This window comes from Schistocerca gregaria, chromosome 1 (genome assembly GCF_023897955.1).
Source record: "Schistocerca gregaria isolate iqSchGreg1 chromosome 1, iqSchGreg1.2, whole genome shotgun sequence".
Classification (NCBI taxonomy): domain Eukaryota; kingdom Metazoa; phylum Arthropoda; class Insecta; order Orthoptera; family Acrididae; genus Schistocerca; species Schistocerca gregaria.
In genome coordinates this window covers 732,052,126-732,071,331 of record NC_064920.1, presented here as the reverse complement: position 1 = coordinate 732,071,331, position 19,206 = coordinate 732,052,126, and the positions used below count along the sequence as shown (strand labels likewise).

The window sequence follows — 19,206 nt, the reverse complement described above, 5'->3', positions numbered from 1 at the left end:
GTGTTATTTTCTAATCTAACCACCTGAGCATAACATGATGTGATTCTACTACATTCCATTGTCCTTGTTTTTCTTTTGTTGCTATCATCTTATAAACCCTTTTCATGACACTCTTACGCCACGACCATTCCAAATCAACATCTGTAACTTGGGCCAGGCAAGCCAGAAAGCTGACTACCACATTCTCTTGTAGAAGATGGAACGTGCTGAGCTACCACGGCCGGCCGCGGTGATCTCGCGGTTCTAGGCGCGCAGTCCGGAACCGTGCGGCTGCTACGGTCGCAGATTCGAATCCTGCCTCGGGCATGGATGTGTGTGATGTCCTTAGATTAGTTAGGTTTAAGTAGTTCTTAGTTCTAGGGGACTAATGACCACAGCAGTTGAGTCCCATAGTGCTCAGAGCCATTTGAACCATTTGAGCAACCACGACTGAAGCCTCCGTTTAAGCACAGAAGTGAGCTCGATTACCACATACAACTCGCTGTCACCTGCTACCAGGGCTTGGAACATTGACAACAGGACATGTTACGAGACTTGGGCCACTGCAGTGGTGACCTGCATTATACCATGCCTGAGCCTGGCAGTGCACTGTTTCCGTGAACTACGTGAACAAAAGTGTCATCCTGTCATAACAGAGCCAAATAGAGTGACCATAAATAATGCCTGCCCCTGCCATGCAGCTATCTGTCGTCAACCGCAGCCCACACCGAGAAGTGCTCAGCACCAGCTGTCGTCTCAACTTTAACTAGACACTGACTCCGTTGGGTGCTAGTCCAGGGGTATCGTCTCGTTCTGACGCTGCTGGGGAGCTGACGATTCGCAGCTGGGGGCTTACTACTGGCGGACATCAGTCGACTCCAGAACGCTTTCTGGCGGTCCCTGGTTCACAGATCGGACTTACATTGTCAAGAGCATTCTCTAAATCTGAACGTGATATAAACGTACACTGGTCTTTCTTCAGCCTGTTTTCTAAGATAAGTCGTATGTTGACTGCTGCCTCGTGAGTTTCCTGCATTCCTCCAGAATTCAGACTGATCCTTCCCCAGGTTGATTTCTACAAGTTTTTTCCTCTATTCTGTACATAAATCGTGCCAGTGCTTCGGAACAAAGATTTATTGAACTTATGGTCCGGTACTATTCACACCTGCACCACCTGAATTCTTTGGAAATGGTGTTATCACATTCTTCTTGAATTCTGAGGGTATTTCGCCTGCCTTATAAAACACGCTCGCCAGACAAATAAAAAGAAAAAAAAAGAAAAAAAAAGAATGATAGTACCGAAGCGCCACCTTTCTCACTCAATTCCAGTTATTAGTAACTTGAGGGAAACATCTTATGCATCACATTGTCAACACCGTGTTTCCAAACAGTATATGCTTCACATTAAAAAACATAGCCGCAGTAGTGGTCGGTTAAGACTGAAATGTTCCAGAGTGCTAAGCTTTCATTCATATGATGGAAGAAACCCGAGACATAGCACAACGCAAAATTTCTCTGTTATGTTTTTAAATGTTAAATTTTATAGTGATTTTACTATGTGCAATAATCGTAAGGGTATTGATAAATGTCTGTTCTGCGTAAAAAAATAAAAAAGTGGTGTTAGCGACTGATTATTTACAAAGCCAGACCTTACGTGTATCATGATCTGCGCTTTTCAACAAGTGGTAGTCCATTTCTGGCGAGCTGATTAGCATATGCATTTGCCAAAAGACACTTCCTCATCCGTTTATGATGAAAGACGAACGTTTTCATAATATACAGATACATCACAAAAATTTCCGTTCTTCATTTTTAATAGAGGACAAACCACCCATTTTTCCCCCAGTAAAGATGCCTTAGATTTCTTGTTCGTAACTAAACGCTGTCTAGGAGAAACCGAAATGAACTTTCGACATCATTCACTGATAGTCCCAGTTTTTTAACATACTTTCTAGACGATCTATTACGTCTTGATTATTGCACCCAAATGTCCATCATTGCCGTTTCAGAAGCTGTTTGCGAGACCGCTTTTCTTCTCTGTATAGCAGAAAACTCTCAAATGTACAAACTAAACACTGTATCACGTACAAGATCGTCTTATAGCGAGATTCAACTTTATTCCTAGTATCTAATAACTGAGATTTGTATGCTAGCTTTTCACACCACCCAACAAATAAGATATCAAGAGTGCAGCAAACAGTGCCTCGGAACACGCTGGCGAAACACAACCAAGTGCAAAGGCTGCGTTGCGGAGCGCGAGGAGACCACGTCAGAGCCGGCGGAGAGGACCAATCTGGCGGGGTTGCGCCTGACTCAACGCCTTCATGAATAGCGGCGAGCGGCGCTGCGTGGGGCGCGCCGTGGTGCGGGGTGGTTTACTTTTTGGGGCACGTGCCGCTAATCCTAGGCCATCCATTAGCGCCGCCCGCTCGGACACGGATACACAGCACGCCGAGCGGAGTGTCAACTGTGACTCAAGCACACCACGCTGCAGCCTTCAGCTTACTGCGGCGCCAGAGCCACCTCCGACCTCCTCCCCATCCCGTCAAGGCGGCTACCGAAACGCGTACGACATTACGCTGCTAGCAGCAGTTAAAAGGAACAGGACCATCAACAAAACGGTTACGGGATTCAGAGTCGAGGACAAGAATTTTTCAGCCTGCGGGTGAAATATTGTGGCCGATTCGTATTTAAAGTCACTGCACTTTGTCCAACGTTTTTCCCGTGAGGAGAAACCGTATAAATCTCCTTATTCTGGTTTAACAATCCATCACAAGAAAGAATACACAATTTTACACATGAAACTATATGGTTTCAGAGACATTTTCAAGTCTCAGACATCTGTGATGTGTATATGGCAACTAAAGCGACAAATGAAAATTTGTACGAAGGCCAGGATTCGAAACTGGGTGTCCTGCTCATGAGGCAGTTGCACTAATCACTACACCCCCTGACTCAGTGACTTTGCACAATTGCAAGAACTACCCTAGCATGCCTCCTTGGAAGTAGGGATATGTGCTAGGGTAGCCGGTGTAGTTGTACAAAGTCACTGAGTCAGGGTGGCGTAGTGATTAGCGCATGTGCCTAGTAAGCAGGAGTTCCAGGTTCGAATTCCAGCCTTCGTATAAAAATTTATTCATCGCTTCAGTCTGACTACACGTCACAGTTGTCTGAGACATGAAAAGGTCTGTGGAACCACATGGTTTCATTCCATTAAAGCATCTGTATCTTGGATTCAGGAAGGATCTCTCGTTTCGTTGGACGCTGAGGCGCTATTCCAGAGCCTCTGCAATGCTGTTCGAGATTATGGGGGTGGGGGAGGCGGGGATTGGGGGGAGGGGGAGGGTAGGACACCAAGTGGGCTGAGTCGTGAATGGGAATTTTAACTGGGGAAGGTGAGGACGGAGGCATGCTGGGGTAGTCCACGCGCTTGTTCGAAGCTACTGTGCCAGGCCAGCGTAGTGGTTCGCACATCTGCTTTGTGAGCAGGAGACCCGGATTCGAATCCCGGCCTTTTTACAAATTTCCATTCATCGCTTGCGTCTGCATACGTACATCAGTTTTATATGGGTACATTACACGTTAACTCAGTCTAAAAAAAAAAATAGCGTATTGCGCCTGTAACACAAGCTCCGGGTGACATTCAAAGCCAATCCGTGGCATTATGTACGTGATAATCATCGTAGCTAACCGATGAGCAGCTATAATGTTGCTCAGAAGGACCCTCGATGCAATCGTCACCAGCTCACTTCTCGTGAGGTCGAATGGTTTCAGGCTACCTTCTAGGGCTGCTGACCACATCCTCCGCCAGCAGATAGTGGTGTTGGACTAACGTGTTTCTGCCTCTAAGCTCCTTGTGGACAGCCCACTTTTCACAGGCCTCCATCTTCCACCTGTGACTTTCGTTGGCATCAAGATATTCGCCTACGGCATGAGTGTTTGCTATGTGGGATGCATTATCAAAGACTGTCATGGTCTACAACTTCAGGCACCCTCTGACGTTCAGAAGTGGGGCTAACCGAAGGCCACTAAAGACGAATGCAGCCAAGACGTCATGCCACTCCAGACCAGCCCATGGTACCATGAGCTGCACTGGGCAACGTGTTTTGTAACCTCAACATTGTTACAGTCTCTCTTCTACCTGCACTGTAGTCTCTCTGAGTCGGCTTTGAGTTACTTCCACAGAACACCAAAATATAAGAGATGCACTGCCCATGTTTCAATACGAAACGATAGTAGCGCTCCTAGTGGCCTGGCAGTTAAATTTGAAAATAGCAGAAATATGCCTAAATTCGTATTCTTATTTATCAAAATACAAGTATTAGACGATAATATTTTTCGTTTAGACGTTATGGGTGGATCTCGTAGTGAAGTGGGAACGTTCTTATGGCCTTTAAAGTAATATATTCCAGATAAATGAATCAAAAACTGGGATTAACTTCTCGTTGCTGGGGTTCACAAACACAAAATTTTGTAAATGACATCGTGATTTTCTTTGACTGTAACATTATTTATTTCTAAAAGCCAATATTGAAATTTCGACTGTGCGGCCATCATTAGCAGTTTAGCACATTTGGAAACCTAAAAAGCATCTGACATGGCACACAAGCTGGTTTCATCACACTGCGTTTCTGATTACAACTTATTGTGTGTATTTCACTCCTTTAATTGCACTGGAATCACGTAGCTCGTATTCTGCTTAATTTTTTCTCGCATCTGTAATATTGGGTGAAGGAATTTATTCAATATCTGGTTTTCTTTTCATGCAAAAAATAAACTGGTTTCATTGCATGGTGTTCTGTGGACTCATGTATATTTGTTCCTGCTTACGAATTTCTGTGTGATCAGCTCGATTTAAATGCATTGCAAGTACACTGTCGTAGCAAATGTCAAGGGATAGGCATCTAATATTGCGTGGAGCCTCCTACGGTCCTGCTGACTGCAATGAAGCGGAAGTGAGTCTACAAGTCCCTGGTTCACATCTGGAAGCAGCTGACACCAAATCGTTTGCAGTGCGGCAGCCAATTCTGGTCTGTCCGTGGGTGCAGGATACATGGCACGAAGCCTGTCGTCCATGACATCCCAGATCGGCTCGGTGGCGTTCAAATCTAGCCGCCAGGTGGCCATTTCAGCCTTTGGAACTCTCCTGCATTTTCCTGGAACCTCTCCCGGGCAACGTGGGAGCGATGTGGTGACGTATTATCGTCTTGAAACACCGCAGAACCATCAGTGTGTTGGAATGCCAAAAATGGGTGTAGATGGTCCCCGTGCAACACATCATACCGTGGAGCATTCAAAGTCCCTTCCTGAACACCTAGGGGACCCTTTCCATACCAAAATGAACCGCGGGCCGTTACAGAGACACCACCACCTTAGACCATGCCTTCTTGGCAGGCTTGATTCACCGATTCACTTGGTCAGCGCCACACTCGTGTCTCCCATAGGCATAACGTTACGTCATCGTTCTAGTCTCCATCCTTGGTGATCGACGACAAACGCAAGCCGTTGTGCCCGATGACGTTGGTTAACAGTGGTACCAATATGCGGCGCCAGCTCCCATAGCCCATGGAACCCATGTTCCAACGAATTGTCCACTGAGAGACGTGTGTACCATGTCCTGTGTTGAACTGAGCCGTGATGTGTTGCATTGTTTCCCTTCTATCGCTACTGACGATCAGTCTCAGATATCGCCAGTGAGGGTCATGAAGGATGGCTGGACGACTGGTAGTTGCTCTGTTGTGGACTGTGGTACCCTCATCATCCATTCACGATACACCCTGTACACAGTTGAACGTGTGAAGCCGAATTCCTAACCAATGCCCAAATCGAAATTCCCACCCGTCGGGTATCGACCGCCATACGCCGAAGGGCGTTATGTCACGACGACGTTGCATGTTACACAAATCAGTTGCACATTCACTTCTCAGAAGGTTTCCTATACAAATGCAGCTGGCACGGGAGGAGTACGGTGCGCATACAACACGCCTGCGCCATCTGTACCCCCCCTATCCCGTGACATTTGCTAAGTCAGTGTATATTGCTCGTATTCTGCTTAATTTTTGTTTGCATCTGTTTTCGTACTACCTCGTATTTAATGAAGACCTCCAAAATTTTCATTTGTGTTGAAGGATGATTCAAGTACATTGATTTCCGCTAAAATTTATTGTCTATAGTAACTGTTAATAAACGAGTGAACACATTGCGTACCTGTTATAGCATTTTTAGAATTTACAAAGAAGAATGCTGCAGTCACTAGGACTGCAAAGCATACTCAGTGACAATAAGCAACATCATTCAAATCACAATCACTAACTTATTCCGTGACAAGACGTAATAAAGATGAACATCAATTCTGTCAAAAGCTACTAACATGGAGTTATCCAACAAATGCGAGACCGTATGGAAAACGGATGCGAACAAAAGTAAAGTAGAATACGAGCATCATACTTGCAACGCATTTGAATACATCAGTTCACTCAAGGATTTTGTAAGGAGGAACAAATGTACTACATGCATCCACAGAAGACCATAGCCGGCCGCTGTGGCCGAGCAGTTCTAGGCGCTTCAGTCGGGAACCACGCGGCTACTACGGTCGCAGGTTAGAATCTTGCCTCGGGCATGAATGTATATGAAGTCCTTAGGTTAGTTAGGTTTAATTAGTTCAAAGTTCTAGGCGACTGATGACCACAGATGTTAAATCGCATAGTGCTCGGAGCCATTTGTTAAGTCCCATAGTGCTTAGAGCCATTTGAATAGAACACCATATGACGAAACCAGTTTCGGTTTTATGTAAAACAAAAACAAATATTGAATCATTCACCTCATCCAATATTGCAGATGCGAGCAACATATTTACAATCCAATTCAAAGAGTACAATACACGCAAGAAATCTTAATTAGGAACACAATGCGATGTAATGAGCTTCAGTTTACTGTGAAACGAAAACAAATACGTAAGACTTTAAATCATCCAATAAAAAAACGGCTTGAGGAAGGATTGAAAAACTTGCAGCGTTCCAGGCGGCCTGGCAGCAAACCAAGGACTTGTCGCTGGACGTACCTATGTAAGTTCCAACCCCTGGTTAATCCTGCTGCCGCAGCCAAGATACAAATTGCCACCGCTGATGAAGAGTCTAGTGTTGAACTCTGTGTTGCCCTGGCGTGTGGATGGACGTTGTGAGAACAAGACCATCCACCGATGTAGTCGGTCTGTTGGGATTGCTGTTACGATTCAAGCCGTAATTTCATCGCAAATGCCTCTTATACTTCCTAATTCCATACTCTACAACCTTCCGTGACAACTCGTCTTCGAGAACTGGCGTGCCTGCGTGTTGACAAATTGATTCATCATCCTAAGGAGAAGGCCAAGATGGCAGGATGGCTGCTCTAAACAAGGACTCCTGCAAAAAGGCAGGTGCCTGGAATCATCACGGTCATCAAAGTGTGAAGTCACAGGATGGTTTTATTAGCGCCCTTGAGAAAAACTGAAGCTGATCCTCGCTTTCCCGTATCTGGCGAAAGTGGCTGCACCCAGAAGTAGAAAATTGCAGTCCCAAGTAACAAAACGAATCCCCCACAGAAATCAGTAGAAAGACGCCTTTGCTAGTTTTGAATATCAACTTAGAGTCAACCATCTTTCCTTGTCCCGTCCACAGCCAACCGTGAAGCGTTCCCTGTCGTTAATCTGGAGCCCATGGTTTCCAGAACAAACGTCGCTCTGGTTGTTATTTCGTGCGATCTGCAGTTTCCTTTAGTTTTGGCAAACAGAAGGATTCGTCAGCAAAGGCAGCACGTTCATGCATCTCTCCATTATAGGGCCCAACTTGATCAGTTGAGAGAGCCAGTAAGAGGCCGAAAGATAGGTCAAACTGGTTGGGAGAAAGTGTATCAGTATCACCCGCCTAACGCCTCTTGACGGCCGGACTGGACTTCATAATTTCATACATCTGTAGATCAGTCACTCTAGCTTCATACCAGCACCAAACGTACTCAGTAAATGTGGTGTAGAGAGTGAATGCCTTGTGACACATTCTGTGACACCAGAAAGAGAGAATGATAGGAAGCCGCAACGTCAGTCGTCGCCAAGTCCAGGAGCAAACCTCTTACGGAACATCACATACTGAGGGTTTAAGGCCCGCAGACGACTGACACAGAGGATTGTATCAGCCTGCCAGAAGAAAACTTTGGAGAGAGTTTTGGCGAGCACCAAACATAAACGTCATCAGACGGGAGTGAGCGGGGGCTGATTAAATTTCTTGAAGGAGACGGGAAGGGAAGGGTTAAATGAATTAATTCAGGTATCTGAAGAGGATTCTAGAAGCTCTGAGAACTATGACAGCAAGACACAAATTTGTTTATTAATATTATCAGCTTTCACAAACTAGGAAAACTCTTAGTTGCTGATTTTGCAATCTTTAACTAAGTAATTATGTCTTGGTTTTTAATTTACAGTTTCCTCTCCTCTGACGGCATAGAATTGGTTTGTTGCATAGGACTAGCAACGTTATTCCGAGAACTCTTACAAAAAAAGAAAAGAAAAAGCGTTGTCATGAACCTGAACATTAAGAGAGCCACAGTCAAAACGCCTCATGGAAGACGATATTGTTTTCACTTCGAAATCCTCTGACGTAATTTTTCATTCTGTTGATCCAGCAGACTTTCATAGTACTCGGTGGTAGTTGTTTTACCGTTTTCAGGGTAGTCCACAAAGCGTAACTCTTTTACACCCGAAAAAATATTATAATTCCGATAGAGGAAGTCTACTTTGCATCTTCTGGTGCAGGGTGACCGACTTCCACCCAAGGCTTACATTCCAGTCTCATTTATGAGATGAAGTGATAGACCCAAATCTCGTACACAGTAAGATATCTGCGCACAACAGACTGATTATTTTGAAAGGATCCAGTTACAGCAGAGATAAACAGTTTAGCATTTCACGTACGTTTATCAGCATTCGAAAATTGTGGCATCAACCTTGAGCTAAGTTATTCAGAATAAATTCCTTATGTAGGCTAAATCGTACAGCGCTCTCTCTCCTGATATGCCTATAGGGTCATATATAATTCACCACTGTACAATAATATTTTATGCACTCTCTTGAGGTTTCTCTCAGACTCTGAAGTTTTAGGAGATGCTTCGCGTGGATTATATTCAAAAGCAGTGCGGCCACGATTGAATTCAGCCATCCCTTTGCTAACTATTGAAAACTGAAAAGGAAACACTTTATGAAAATCCCAGAGTTGGATGACTATTCATTTCCAAAATCGGCCAAAACAAAACTGTGACAATTTGGTATTCCTGTTTATCTAGTCGAGCAAAAAATATAGACAACAGGAGTTATTTAAAATGCTGTCGAAACAAAATTACATCACATATCAAGTCAATTGTTGATTTACGTCAGTGTGCAACATTTATCAACGTAATGAAATCAAGCTTTATCAATGCCCTCATCTCTGTTCCAGGTAGAAAATCTCCTCCTTGCTCCTACAATCAGGTATGTGGGATTTGAAGACGAAGAGAATACTGAAGCTGACGACAGCTGTGGGTGGCGTGTTCGTAAGAGAGCCAACAGAATGACAATAGCATCAGTATCACAGTGACAACATCCATCATGAACAACAGGTGAGATGCAGCGCTGCAAAAGCTGTACAGCCTATCATAAAAGCTCTATATATAACAAACAAAGAACAAAGGGCGCATATGATGGGTCGGTGGGTGAGTGACAGCACACCGGCCGCCAAACTGAGTGCTTTCCATTCACTGGAGTCGCCAACTGAGCGTATTTCAAGATAAAGTGATAGGACCACCACTGTTCAAGATACATATAAATGACCTACTAGACAACGTATGTAGCTCTAATGCCAAATAAATCAGGAGCTAGACGAGATTTAAACCAGGAATTCCAAGCAGGTGTAATTCTTGTACGAAGAAAATCGCTTAGATAATAGTCGTTCGATAGTTTCTTGAGTACCGTTCTATGGTGTAGGGCCCTTACCAAGTAATATTAATGCAAGAGATATAGGTTATCCAGATAAGACCTGAGTCTTCACTACGACTTCATTTAAGCAGTACGAGAGCGTTATGGAAATCATAGTGTGAAAAAATATTTCTTCCTCCAAATTACATTTTCTATCACGATCGTCATATAATAAGAGAAATACGGAAGCACTGATCAAACAAGCATTATCCCCACTGATTACCATGAGACTGAATCCATTCTGTGGTATTGTATGCACGTAATGCGATAAGAAAACCAAGTAAACAACGTAGCTTAGGTGAATGAGGAATCGTTATAGCGGCGCTAAGGGCCACTACACTGACATAAGCGACTTTGACATAGGGCTGATTGTTATGACGCTACGACTGGGAAGGAACAGCTGGTCTGGCGTGAGCATCTATGGGAAGTAGATGAAGGACGATGAAACCAGGAGTGAATCACAAGGTGTTAGATGTCCGCGCCTCATCACAAAACGTAGAGGCAGTAGGGTTGTCCTGGCTGCAAAGTAGGATAGGTGGCGATCTGCTGCAAATCTGACGACAGACCACAGTGCTGGTGCAGGAACAAGTGTTTCGGAGAGCACCATTGAGAGCACATTCTTGACGTGGGGTTCAGCAGTTGAATACCCTTAGCTGTTCCCACGTTGACCCAACGGCTTAGCCAGTTACAATTGCAGTGGGTACGGGATCATCGAATTTGGGCCGTGAACCAAATGAAATGAATCACGTTTCTTGTTAAACCAGGTCAATGTTCTTATTCGAGTGCGTCGTCATCCAAGCGAACGGCTGCTTGAAACATACATCGCACTCAGACGTCGGTCGGTGGGGCCAGTATTATGCCATGTAAGACATTCACGTTAGCATCGCCAGCCGCTGTGGCCGAGCGGTTCTAGGCACTTCAGTACGGAACCGCGATGTGCTACGGTCACAGGTTCGAATCCTGCCTCGGGCATGGATGTGTGTGATGTCCTTAGGTTAGTTGGGTTTAAGTAGTTCTAAGTTCTAGGGGACTGATGACCTCAGACGTTAACTACCACAGCGCTTAGAGCCATTTGAGCCATTTGAACGTTACATCCATGGGACCTGTGACATTAATCGAAGGCGCTATGACAGTGTCGTCTACTCGAAGATTATTACGTACCACATCCATCCCTTCATGTTCGATGTCTGCACCGACTGCGTGAGATCTTCAAGCAGGATAACTGTCCATGTCACAAACCTAGAATCGTTCTGCATTGGCTTTAAGAGCATGATCGTGAAAAAACACTCATGTCTTGACCACCAAATTCTTCTGACGTGAATCTGATGGAACACCTGTAAGATGCTGTCGGTCACCAAATTCGCCCCCACGAGCCACCCATCCGTAATTTACCAGATTTACGTAACCTGTGGGTAGACATCCTATACCACATAGCTCCGGAAACCTACAAAGGATTCACTGAATCCATACCACTCAGAAACGCTGTTGTCCAAAGTTCCAAAGATGTGCCAACATGCTATTAAGCAGTTATTGTTAATGTTTTGGGTCATATACACTCCTGGAAATTGAAATAAGAACACCGTGAATTCATTGTCCCAGGAAGGGGAAACTTTATTGACACATTCCTGGGGTCAGACACATCACATGATCACACTGACAGAACCACAGGCACATAGACACAGGCAACAGAGCATGCACAATGTTGGCACTAGTACAGTGTATATCCACCTTCCGCAGCAATGCAGGCTGCTATTCTCCCATGGAGACGATCGTAGAGATGCTGGATGTAGTCCTGTGGAACGGCTTGCCATGCCATTTCCACCTGGCGCCTCAGTTGGACCAGCGTTCGTGCTGGACGTGCAGACCGCGTGAGACGACGCTTCATCCAGGCCCAAACATGCTCAATGGGGGACAGATCCGGAGATCTTGCTGGCCAGGGTAGTTGACTTACACCTTCTAGAGCACGTTGGGTGGCACGGGATACATGCGGACGTGCATTGTCCTGTTGTAACAGCAAGTTCCTTTGCCGGTCTAGGAATGGTAGAACGATGGGTTCGATGACGGTTTGGATGTACCGTGCACTATTCAGTGTCCCCTCGACGATCACCAGAGGTGTACGGCCAGTGTAGGAGATCGCTCCCCACACCATGATGCCGGGTGTTGGCCCTGTGTACTTCGGTCGTATGCAGTCCTGATTGTGGCGCTCACCTGCACGGCGCCAAACACGCATACGACCATCATTGGCACCAAGGCAGAAGCGACTCTCATCGCTGAAGACGACACGTCTCCATTCGTCCCTCCATTCACGCCTGTCGCGACACCACTGGAGGCGGGCTGCACGATGTTGGGGCGTGAGCGGAAGACGGCCTAACGGTGTGCGGGACCGTAGCCCAGCTACATGGAGACGGTTGCGAATGGTCCTCGCCGATACCCCAGGAGCAACAGTGTCCCTAATTTGCTGGGAAGTGGCGGTGCGGTCCCCTACGGCACTGCGTAGGATCCTACGGTCTTGGCGTGCATCCGTGCGTCGCTGCGGTCCGGTCCCAGGTTGACGGGCACGTGCACCTTCCACCGACCACTGGCGACAACATCGATGTACTGTGGAGACCTCACGCCCCACGTGTTGAGCAATTCGGCACTACGTCCACCCGGCCTCCCGCATGCCCACTATACGCCCTCGCTCAAAGTCCGTCAAGTGCACATACGGTTCACGTCCACGCTGTCGCGGCATGCTACCAGTGTTAAAGACTGCGATGGAGCTCCGCATGCCACGGCAAACTGGCTGACACTGACGGCGGCGGTGCACAGATGCTGCGCAGCTAGCGCCATTCGACGGCCAACACCGCGGTTCCTGGTGTGTCCGCTGTGCCGTGCGTGTGATCATTGCTTGTACAGCCCTCTCGCAGTGTCCGGAGCAAGTATGGTGGGTCTGACACACCGGTGTCAATGTGTTCTTTTTTCCATTTCCAGGAGTGTATATACTTCGTTTCGCCCTCTGAAGAGCACGTGGGACCATTATTTAGCATTGTCTTGCTTGATCTTCTCATCTTCATCTACATCTACATCTACATCCGTACTCCGCAAGCCACCTGACGGTGTGTGGCGGAGGGTACCCTGAGTACCTCTATCGGTTCTCCCTTCTATTCCAGTCTCGTATTGTACGTGGAAAGAAGGATTGTCGGTATGCTTCTGTGTGGGCTCTAATCTCTCTGATTTTATCCTCATGGTCTCTTCGCGAGATATACGTAGGAGGGAGCAATATACTGCTTGACTCTTCGGTGAAGGTATGTTCTCGAAACTTTAACAAAAGCCCGTACCGAGCTACTGAGCGTCTCTCCTGCAGAGTCTTCCACTGGAGTTTATCTATCATCTCCGTAATGCTTTCGCAATTACTAAATGATCCTGTAACGAAGCGCGCTGCTCTCCGTTGGATCTTCTCTATCTCTTCTATCAACCCTACCTGGTGCGGATCCCACACTGCTGAGCAGTATTCAAGCATTGGGCGAACAAGCGTACTGTAACCTACAATTTCCTCATCCTTTCATTTTGTGCCTCTCTTATCGCTTACGTCCACCCGTTTTTTAACTTTCAGATTCCTTCTTTGCGTCTTAGGCATGAAATTATGTGTACTGATTTTGTATCTGTATGTAGCTCATGTAGTCAGCAGTCGGTCAGTACCGATTTCTGTGAGGTCACTTTGGTTGTCTAACAGTCAGCGTCTTTGGATTGTCAGGTTCCGTTGAAATGGAAGATTTTGTTGGTCAAACAAGTCAGCCATTTGTGCTGTATGACACTAGGGTTTCGTACGTCTTTTCTATGCAAGTGAGGTGAACCGCTCAGTCAGCGAATACAGTTCTTCTGAGCGTTTTATCCTCCAGATACCACATCTAATTTTGCGTCAAATATTTTTCTCAATGTTTTTCGTTCTATTTTCTCTATATCTTTGACGTTGGTAATTCATGACGACATCACCTTTGCGTAGAGTGCTTCTGTAAGAAACACTGTAGGAGAGTGACAAAATTTGGCTCTAATGGACAGCAGTTTTTTGTTGTACATATTCCAGGTAATTGTGTAGGCTTTACGTACTGCAGGTCCTTTGTTAGCTACTCTTTCGTTAATAGTGTTTCCAATAATTTCACCTGGAATTTAACTTCTGTGGTGTTGCCATACTTTGTTGTATCTGATGCCAAGTTTACGCTCTTGGACTTATACATCGTGTTTTTGCTTAAGAGAATATACAGGGTGAGTCACCTAACATTACCGCTGGATATATTCATAAACCACATCAAATACTGACGAATCGATTCCAAAGACCGAACGTCAGGAGTGGGGCTAGTGTAATTGTTTAATACAAACGATACAAAAATGCACGGAAGTATGTTTTTTAACTTAAACCTACGTTTTTTTTTTAAATGGAACCACGTTAGTTTTGTTAGCACATCTGAACATATAAAGAAATACGTAATCAGTGCCGTTTGTTGCATTGTAAAATGTTAATTACATCCGGAGATATCGTAACCTAAAGTTGATGCTTGAGTACCACTCCTCCACTGTTCGATCGTTTGTATCGGAGAGCACCGAATTACGTAAGGATCCAAAGGAAACGGTGATGGACCTTAGGTACAGAAGAGACTGGAACAGCACATTACGTCCACATGCTAACACCTTTTTATTGGTCTTTTTCACTGACGCACATGTACATTACCATGAGGGGTGAGGTACACGTACACACGTGGTTTCCGTTTTCAATTACGGAGTGGAATAGAGTGTGTCCCGACATGTCAGGCCAATAGATGTTCAATGTGATGGCCATCATTTGCTGCACACAATTGCAATCCCTGGCGTAATGAATGTCGTACACGCCGCAGTACATCTGGTTTAATGTCGCCGCAGGCTGCCACAATACGTTGTTTCATATCCTCTGGAGTTGCAGGCACATCACGATACACATTCTGCTTTAACGTACCCCACAGAAAGAAGTCAGAGGTGTAAGATCAGGAGAACGGGCTGGCCAATTTATGCATCCTCCACGTCCTATGAAACGCCCGCCGAATATCCTGTCAAGGGTCAGCCTAGTGTTAATTGCGGAATGTGCAGGTGCACCATCATGCTGATACCACATACGTCGACGCGTTCCCAGTGGGACATTTTCGAGCAACGTTGGCAGATCATTCCGTAGAAACGCTATGTATGTTGCAGCTGTTTGGGCCCCTGCAATGAAGTGAGGACCAATGAGGTGGTCGCCAATGATTCCGCACCATACATTTACAGTCCACGGTCGCTGTCGCTCTACCTGTCTGAGCCAGCGAGGATTGTCCACGGACCAGTAATGCATGATCCCTAGATTCACTGCCCCGTGGTTTGTGAAACCCGCTTCATCGGTAAACAGGTAGAACTGTAACGCATTCTCTGTTAATGCCCATTGACAGAACTGCACTCGATGATTAAAGTCATCACCATGTAATTGCTGATGTAGCGACACATGAAACGGGTGAAAGCGGTGACGATGCAGTATGCGCATGACACTACTTTGACTCAGTCCACCGGCTCTCGCAGTGTCCCGTGTACACAAGAGTGGGTTCATGGCAACAGCAGCTAACACACCAACTGCACCCGCTTCTCCTGTGGCGGGCCTATTACGGACCCGTTTGCGTGCTACGACCACACCTGTTGCGTACAGCTGGCGGTAGATGTTTTGCAATGTGCTGGCACGTTGGATGCTCTCTGTCCGGGTACCGTTCTGCATACACCCTGCAGGCTTTAGCTGCATTTCCTCGACACTCGCCATAGATGAGTATCATCTCCGCCTTTTCAGAGTTCGAATACACTATGGTCACAGTTCCTACAACACTACACTATCACAGACGTCTGGTAACATGGTGTACTACCGTTGGTCTGCTTGCGGGGACGAATGCAGAATAGTAATAGCACCGACCGACAGCTAGACCAAACCACAACAGTGCACTACAGCCACACTCGTAAACACGGTCGTCATCGTAAGCGTGTCCCTGCAGATGCTGCTCGCCGACCGTGGCCCGTGTTTGTTACAACACGCAACTGAACGTCGGAGGTTTCAAGCGTCAACTTTAGGTTACAATATCTCCGGATGTAATTAAAATTTTACAATGCAACAAACGGCACTGATTACGTATTTGTTTATATGTTCAGATGTGCTAACAAAACTAACGTGGTTCCATTTAAAAAAAACGTAGGTTTGTGTTAAAAAACATACTTCCGTGCATTCTTGTATGGTTTGTATTAAACAATTACACTAGCCCCTCTCCTGACGTTCGGTCTGTGTAATCGGTTCGTCAGTATTTGATGTGGTTTACGAAATACATCCAGCGGCAACGTTAGGTGACACCCTGTATAAGGCAAGCTGAACTTCGTACGATTGTTGGTTTCCAAATACTTGTTGATTTGTGGACGGAATCTTTTATGTCTCGGTTACACTTGCTTGTCACCTGATCTGTGATAACAACGATAAGATTACTGTGATGATGCAGATATCAGTGCTCCGACGAAAATGTGGTTTCATTTGTATCTTGCAAAACTTACAATTCCTATTGCGTCAATGTGACTACCGCCTAATTCCGACGTCAGCGTGCAACAACCTCTCACAGACGACATATGACAGCACTAGCAGTGGAGGGTACATAAAGCGTGTCGCAGAAGACGCAGAAAACAGCTTAGTCGTTGTCGTAATGCGGAAACACAGCGATTTATCTGACGTACGAAAGGGCATGGTCACTGGCTTTCGGGCCAAGGGTGAAATTATTTCCGAAACAGCTAAGTCTGTGCCGCTGTGTTGGTAAAATACCGCTATCCAAAACAGGCGCTGCGGCAACTGTGTCGCACCGCGAGCCGTAGATGACAACCGCGAAAGGCGGCTGCGAAGATGTGTGAGGGCGAATAGGTGTGCACATGTTGAGGAACTGGCCGCCCAGATGAAACACGGGGCCTCCAGCAGTGTCTCCTCAACGATCTTTCAGAGAACGTTTCTGCACATGGGCCTCCGCAGCAGGCGCCTTCTTCAGGCACCCATGCTGACAACTTTTCATCTGCGAAGAAGGCTGAAATTTGCAAGCCGGTACCCGAGCTGAACGTCCACTAAGTGGCGACGGATGGTCTTCTCAGACGAATCACGTTTTATGCTCCATCGGCCGGATGGCCGTTGGCGTGTACGACGCGATACGCATGAAAGCAAAAGCAGTGAGCATCGTGATCTGGGGATCTTTCTGTGGAATTCCCTGGGTGATCTCGTCATGTTGTAAGGCACAATGGATCAATACACGTATGCATCTACCCTTGGGGGTCATGTCCAGCCCTACGTGTAGTTTCGTTTTCCTCGGAGCGATGCCATCTACTAGCAGGGCAATGCAACGTATCACACAGTTCATAGTGTACGTGCGTGGTTCAGAGCACCAGTAGTTCACCGAACTTGCGTGGCTACCTTACTCCCCGGATTTAATTCCTATCCACAGTCCTACCTGCAGCAATCTGTTCGCGCCATGATTCATCAACTGAGAAACCTAGAGTACCTGGCAACAGCACTGGAGTCGGCATGGCTCCACACCCCTGTCTGTACCTTCCACAACCTCACTGACTCTTCTTCTGCACGTCTCGCAGTGGTTCGCGGTGCAAAAGGTGGTTATTCAGACTTCTGACAGGAGATCATATTAATGTAACTGGACATTGTATGTATAGAGAGTCTCTTTCGAATAGTTTTACTTCCGCATGAATGGGAACACAGGTCACTTCTGTTCATAAAAAGGACAGATAACTGATGCAGGCAATTTTAGAACTAAACAGCTGACTTTGAACAGTTTCAGGATCCAAGGAAATATTCTTTAACGAAAAGAAACTTCTGTAAGGAAAATCAGTACGAATTCAAGTAAAACCATAGTGTGAAATTTAGGTTGCTTTATTCACACACATTATTTCACATGTGTATTGTGTATGAAACCAGGGACGCAGAAACGCCGTAGCCCTCTGTGGTTCACAAACCCACAACAGTCCACATCAATCCATCCATCCCACCATCCCCCTACACCGAATCCAAGGTGATTATCGCACACGTAGTAGATGTAGGTAAACAGAAAGACTCTTGTCTTCCTAGGTTTCCGAAAAGCGTTCGATACTGTATCGCGTCGTAGACTAATGATCAAGGTATTTTCAGATATCCGATTGGCTCGTTCAGTAAGTGACTAATAGAACTATCGCCGTAGTCGAAATTAATATGGAGTGTGTACCAAGGCAGCTTTATAGGACCCATATGAATAAACCATTTATCAGAGAGGATTGGCAGCACTATAGGATTGTTCGCTGTCGATGTTGTTGTGCCATGGAAGTGTTGTCGTTGGACGATCGAAAGGATTTGGTGTAATGACTAGTAGCTGTAAGTGTGGATAAAGATAGACTACAGTGAAGTGACGAAATTCATACGATACTTCCCAAGTATCGGACCTCCTTTTGCGTGACGTTGTGCAGCATCTCAACGTGGCATGGTCTCAATAAGTCCTTGGATATCCCCTACACATACAATGACCCATTGTGCCTCTTTAGCCATCCATAATTGCGAAATTGTTGCCAGTGCAGAATTTTGTGCAAAAACTAACCTCTCGATTATGTCTCATAAATGTTTAATGGGATTCATGTCGGGCAATCTGGGTGGCCATATCTTTGGCTCGAATTTTCCACAATGTTCTTCGAACCAATCGCGAATAATTGTAGCCCAGCGGCATGGTGCATTGTCATCCATAAGAATTCCATCACCGTTTGTGGACAAGTAGCTGAACGTAACCATTTCCAATCAATGATCTGTTAGACCAGAGGACCCAGTCCATTTTATGTAATCACAGCCGACACGATGGTGGACCGACCACCAGCTTGCACGGTGCATGGTTGACAACTTAGGTCATCGACTTCGTGGGTTCTGTACCACACTCGAACTCTACAAGCAGCTCTTACTACCTGAGGAAGCCATGATTTTCCAGTCATCTATGGTCACGAGCCCAGGAGAGGTGCTGCAGGCGATGTCGTGGCATTAGCAAAGGCACTCGCGTCGGTCGTCTGCAGTCATAGCCCACTACCCCCAAATTTCGCCACAATATCCTAACAGATACGTTCGTCGTTCGTCTCACAGTGCTTTCTGCGATTTCACGCTGTGTTGCTTGTCTCAACGCAAACGCCTCCGCTCTCAGTCTTGAGTTGAGGGCTGTCTGCCTCTCCGTTGTCCACGGTGAGAGGTA

At 46.1% G+C, this 19,206-nt stretch overlaps 1 long non-coding RNA gene across 1 annotated transcript in view; it reads left to right on the top strand.

Moving 5' to 3' along the window:
• Nucleotides 1-19,206, top strand: part of LOC126302837 (uncharacterized) — a 414,457-nt gene that overhangs the window by 221,960 nt on the left and 173,291 nt on the right. Inside the window, exon 2 of the long non-coding RNA XR_007553152.1 lies at nucleotides 9,441-9,600. This is a non-coding gene — a long non-coding RNA (uncharacterized LOC126302837). The remainder of the gene's footprint in view (nucleotides 1-9,440; nucleotides 9,601-19,206) is intronic.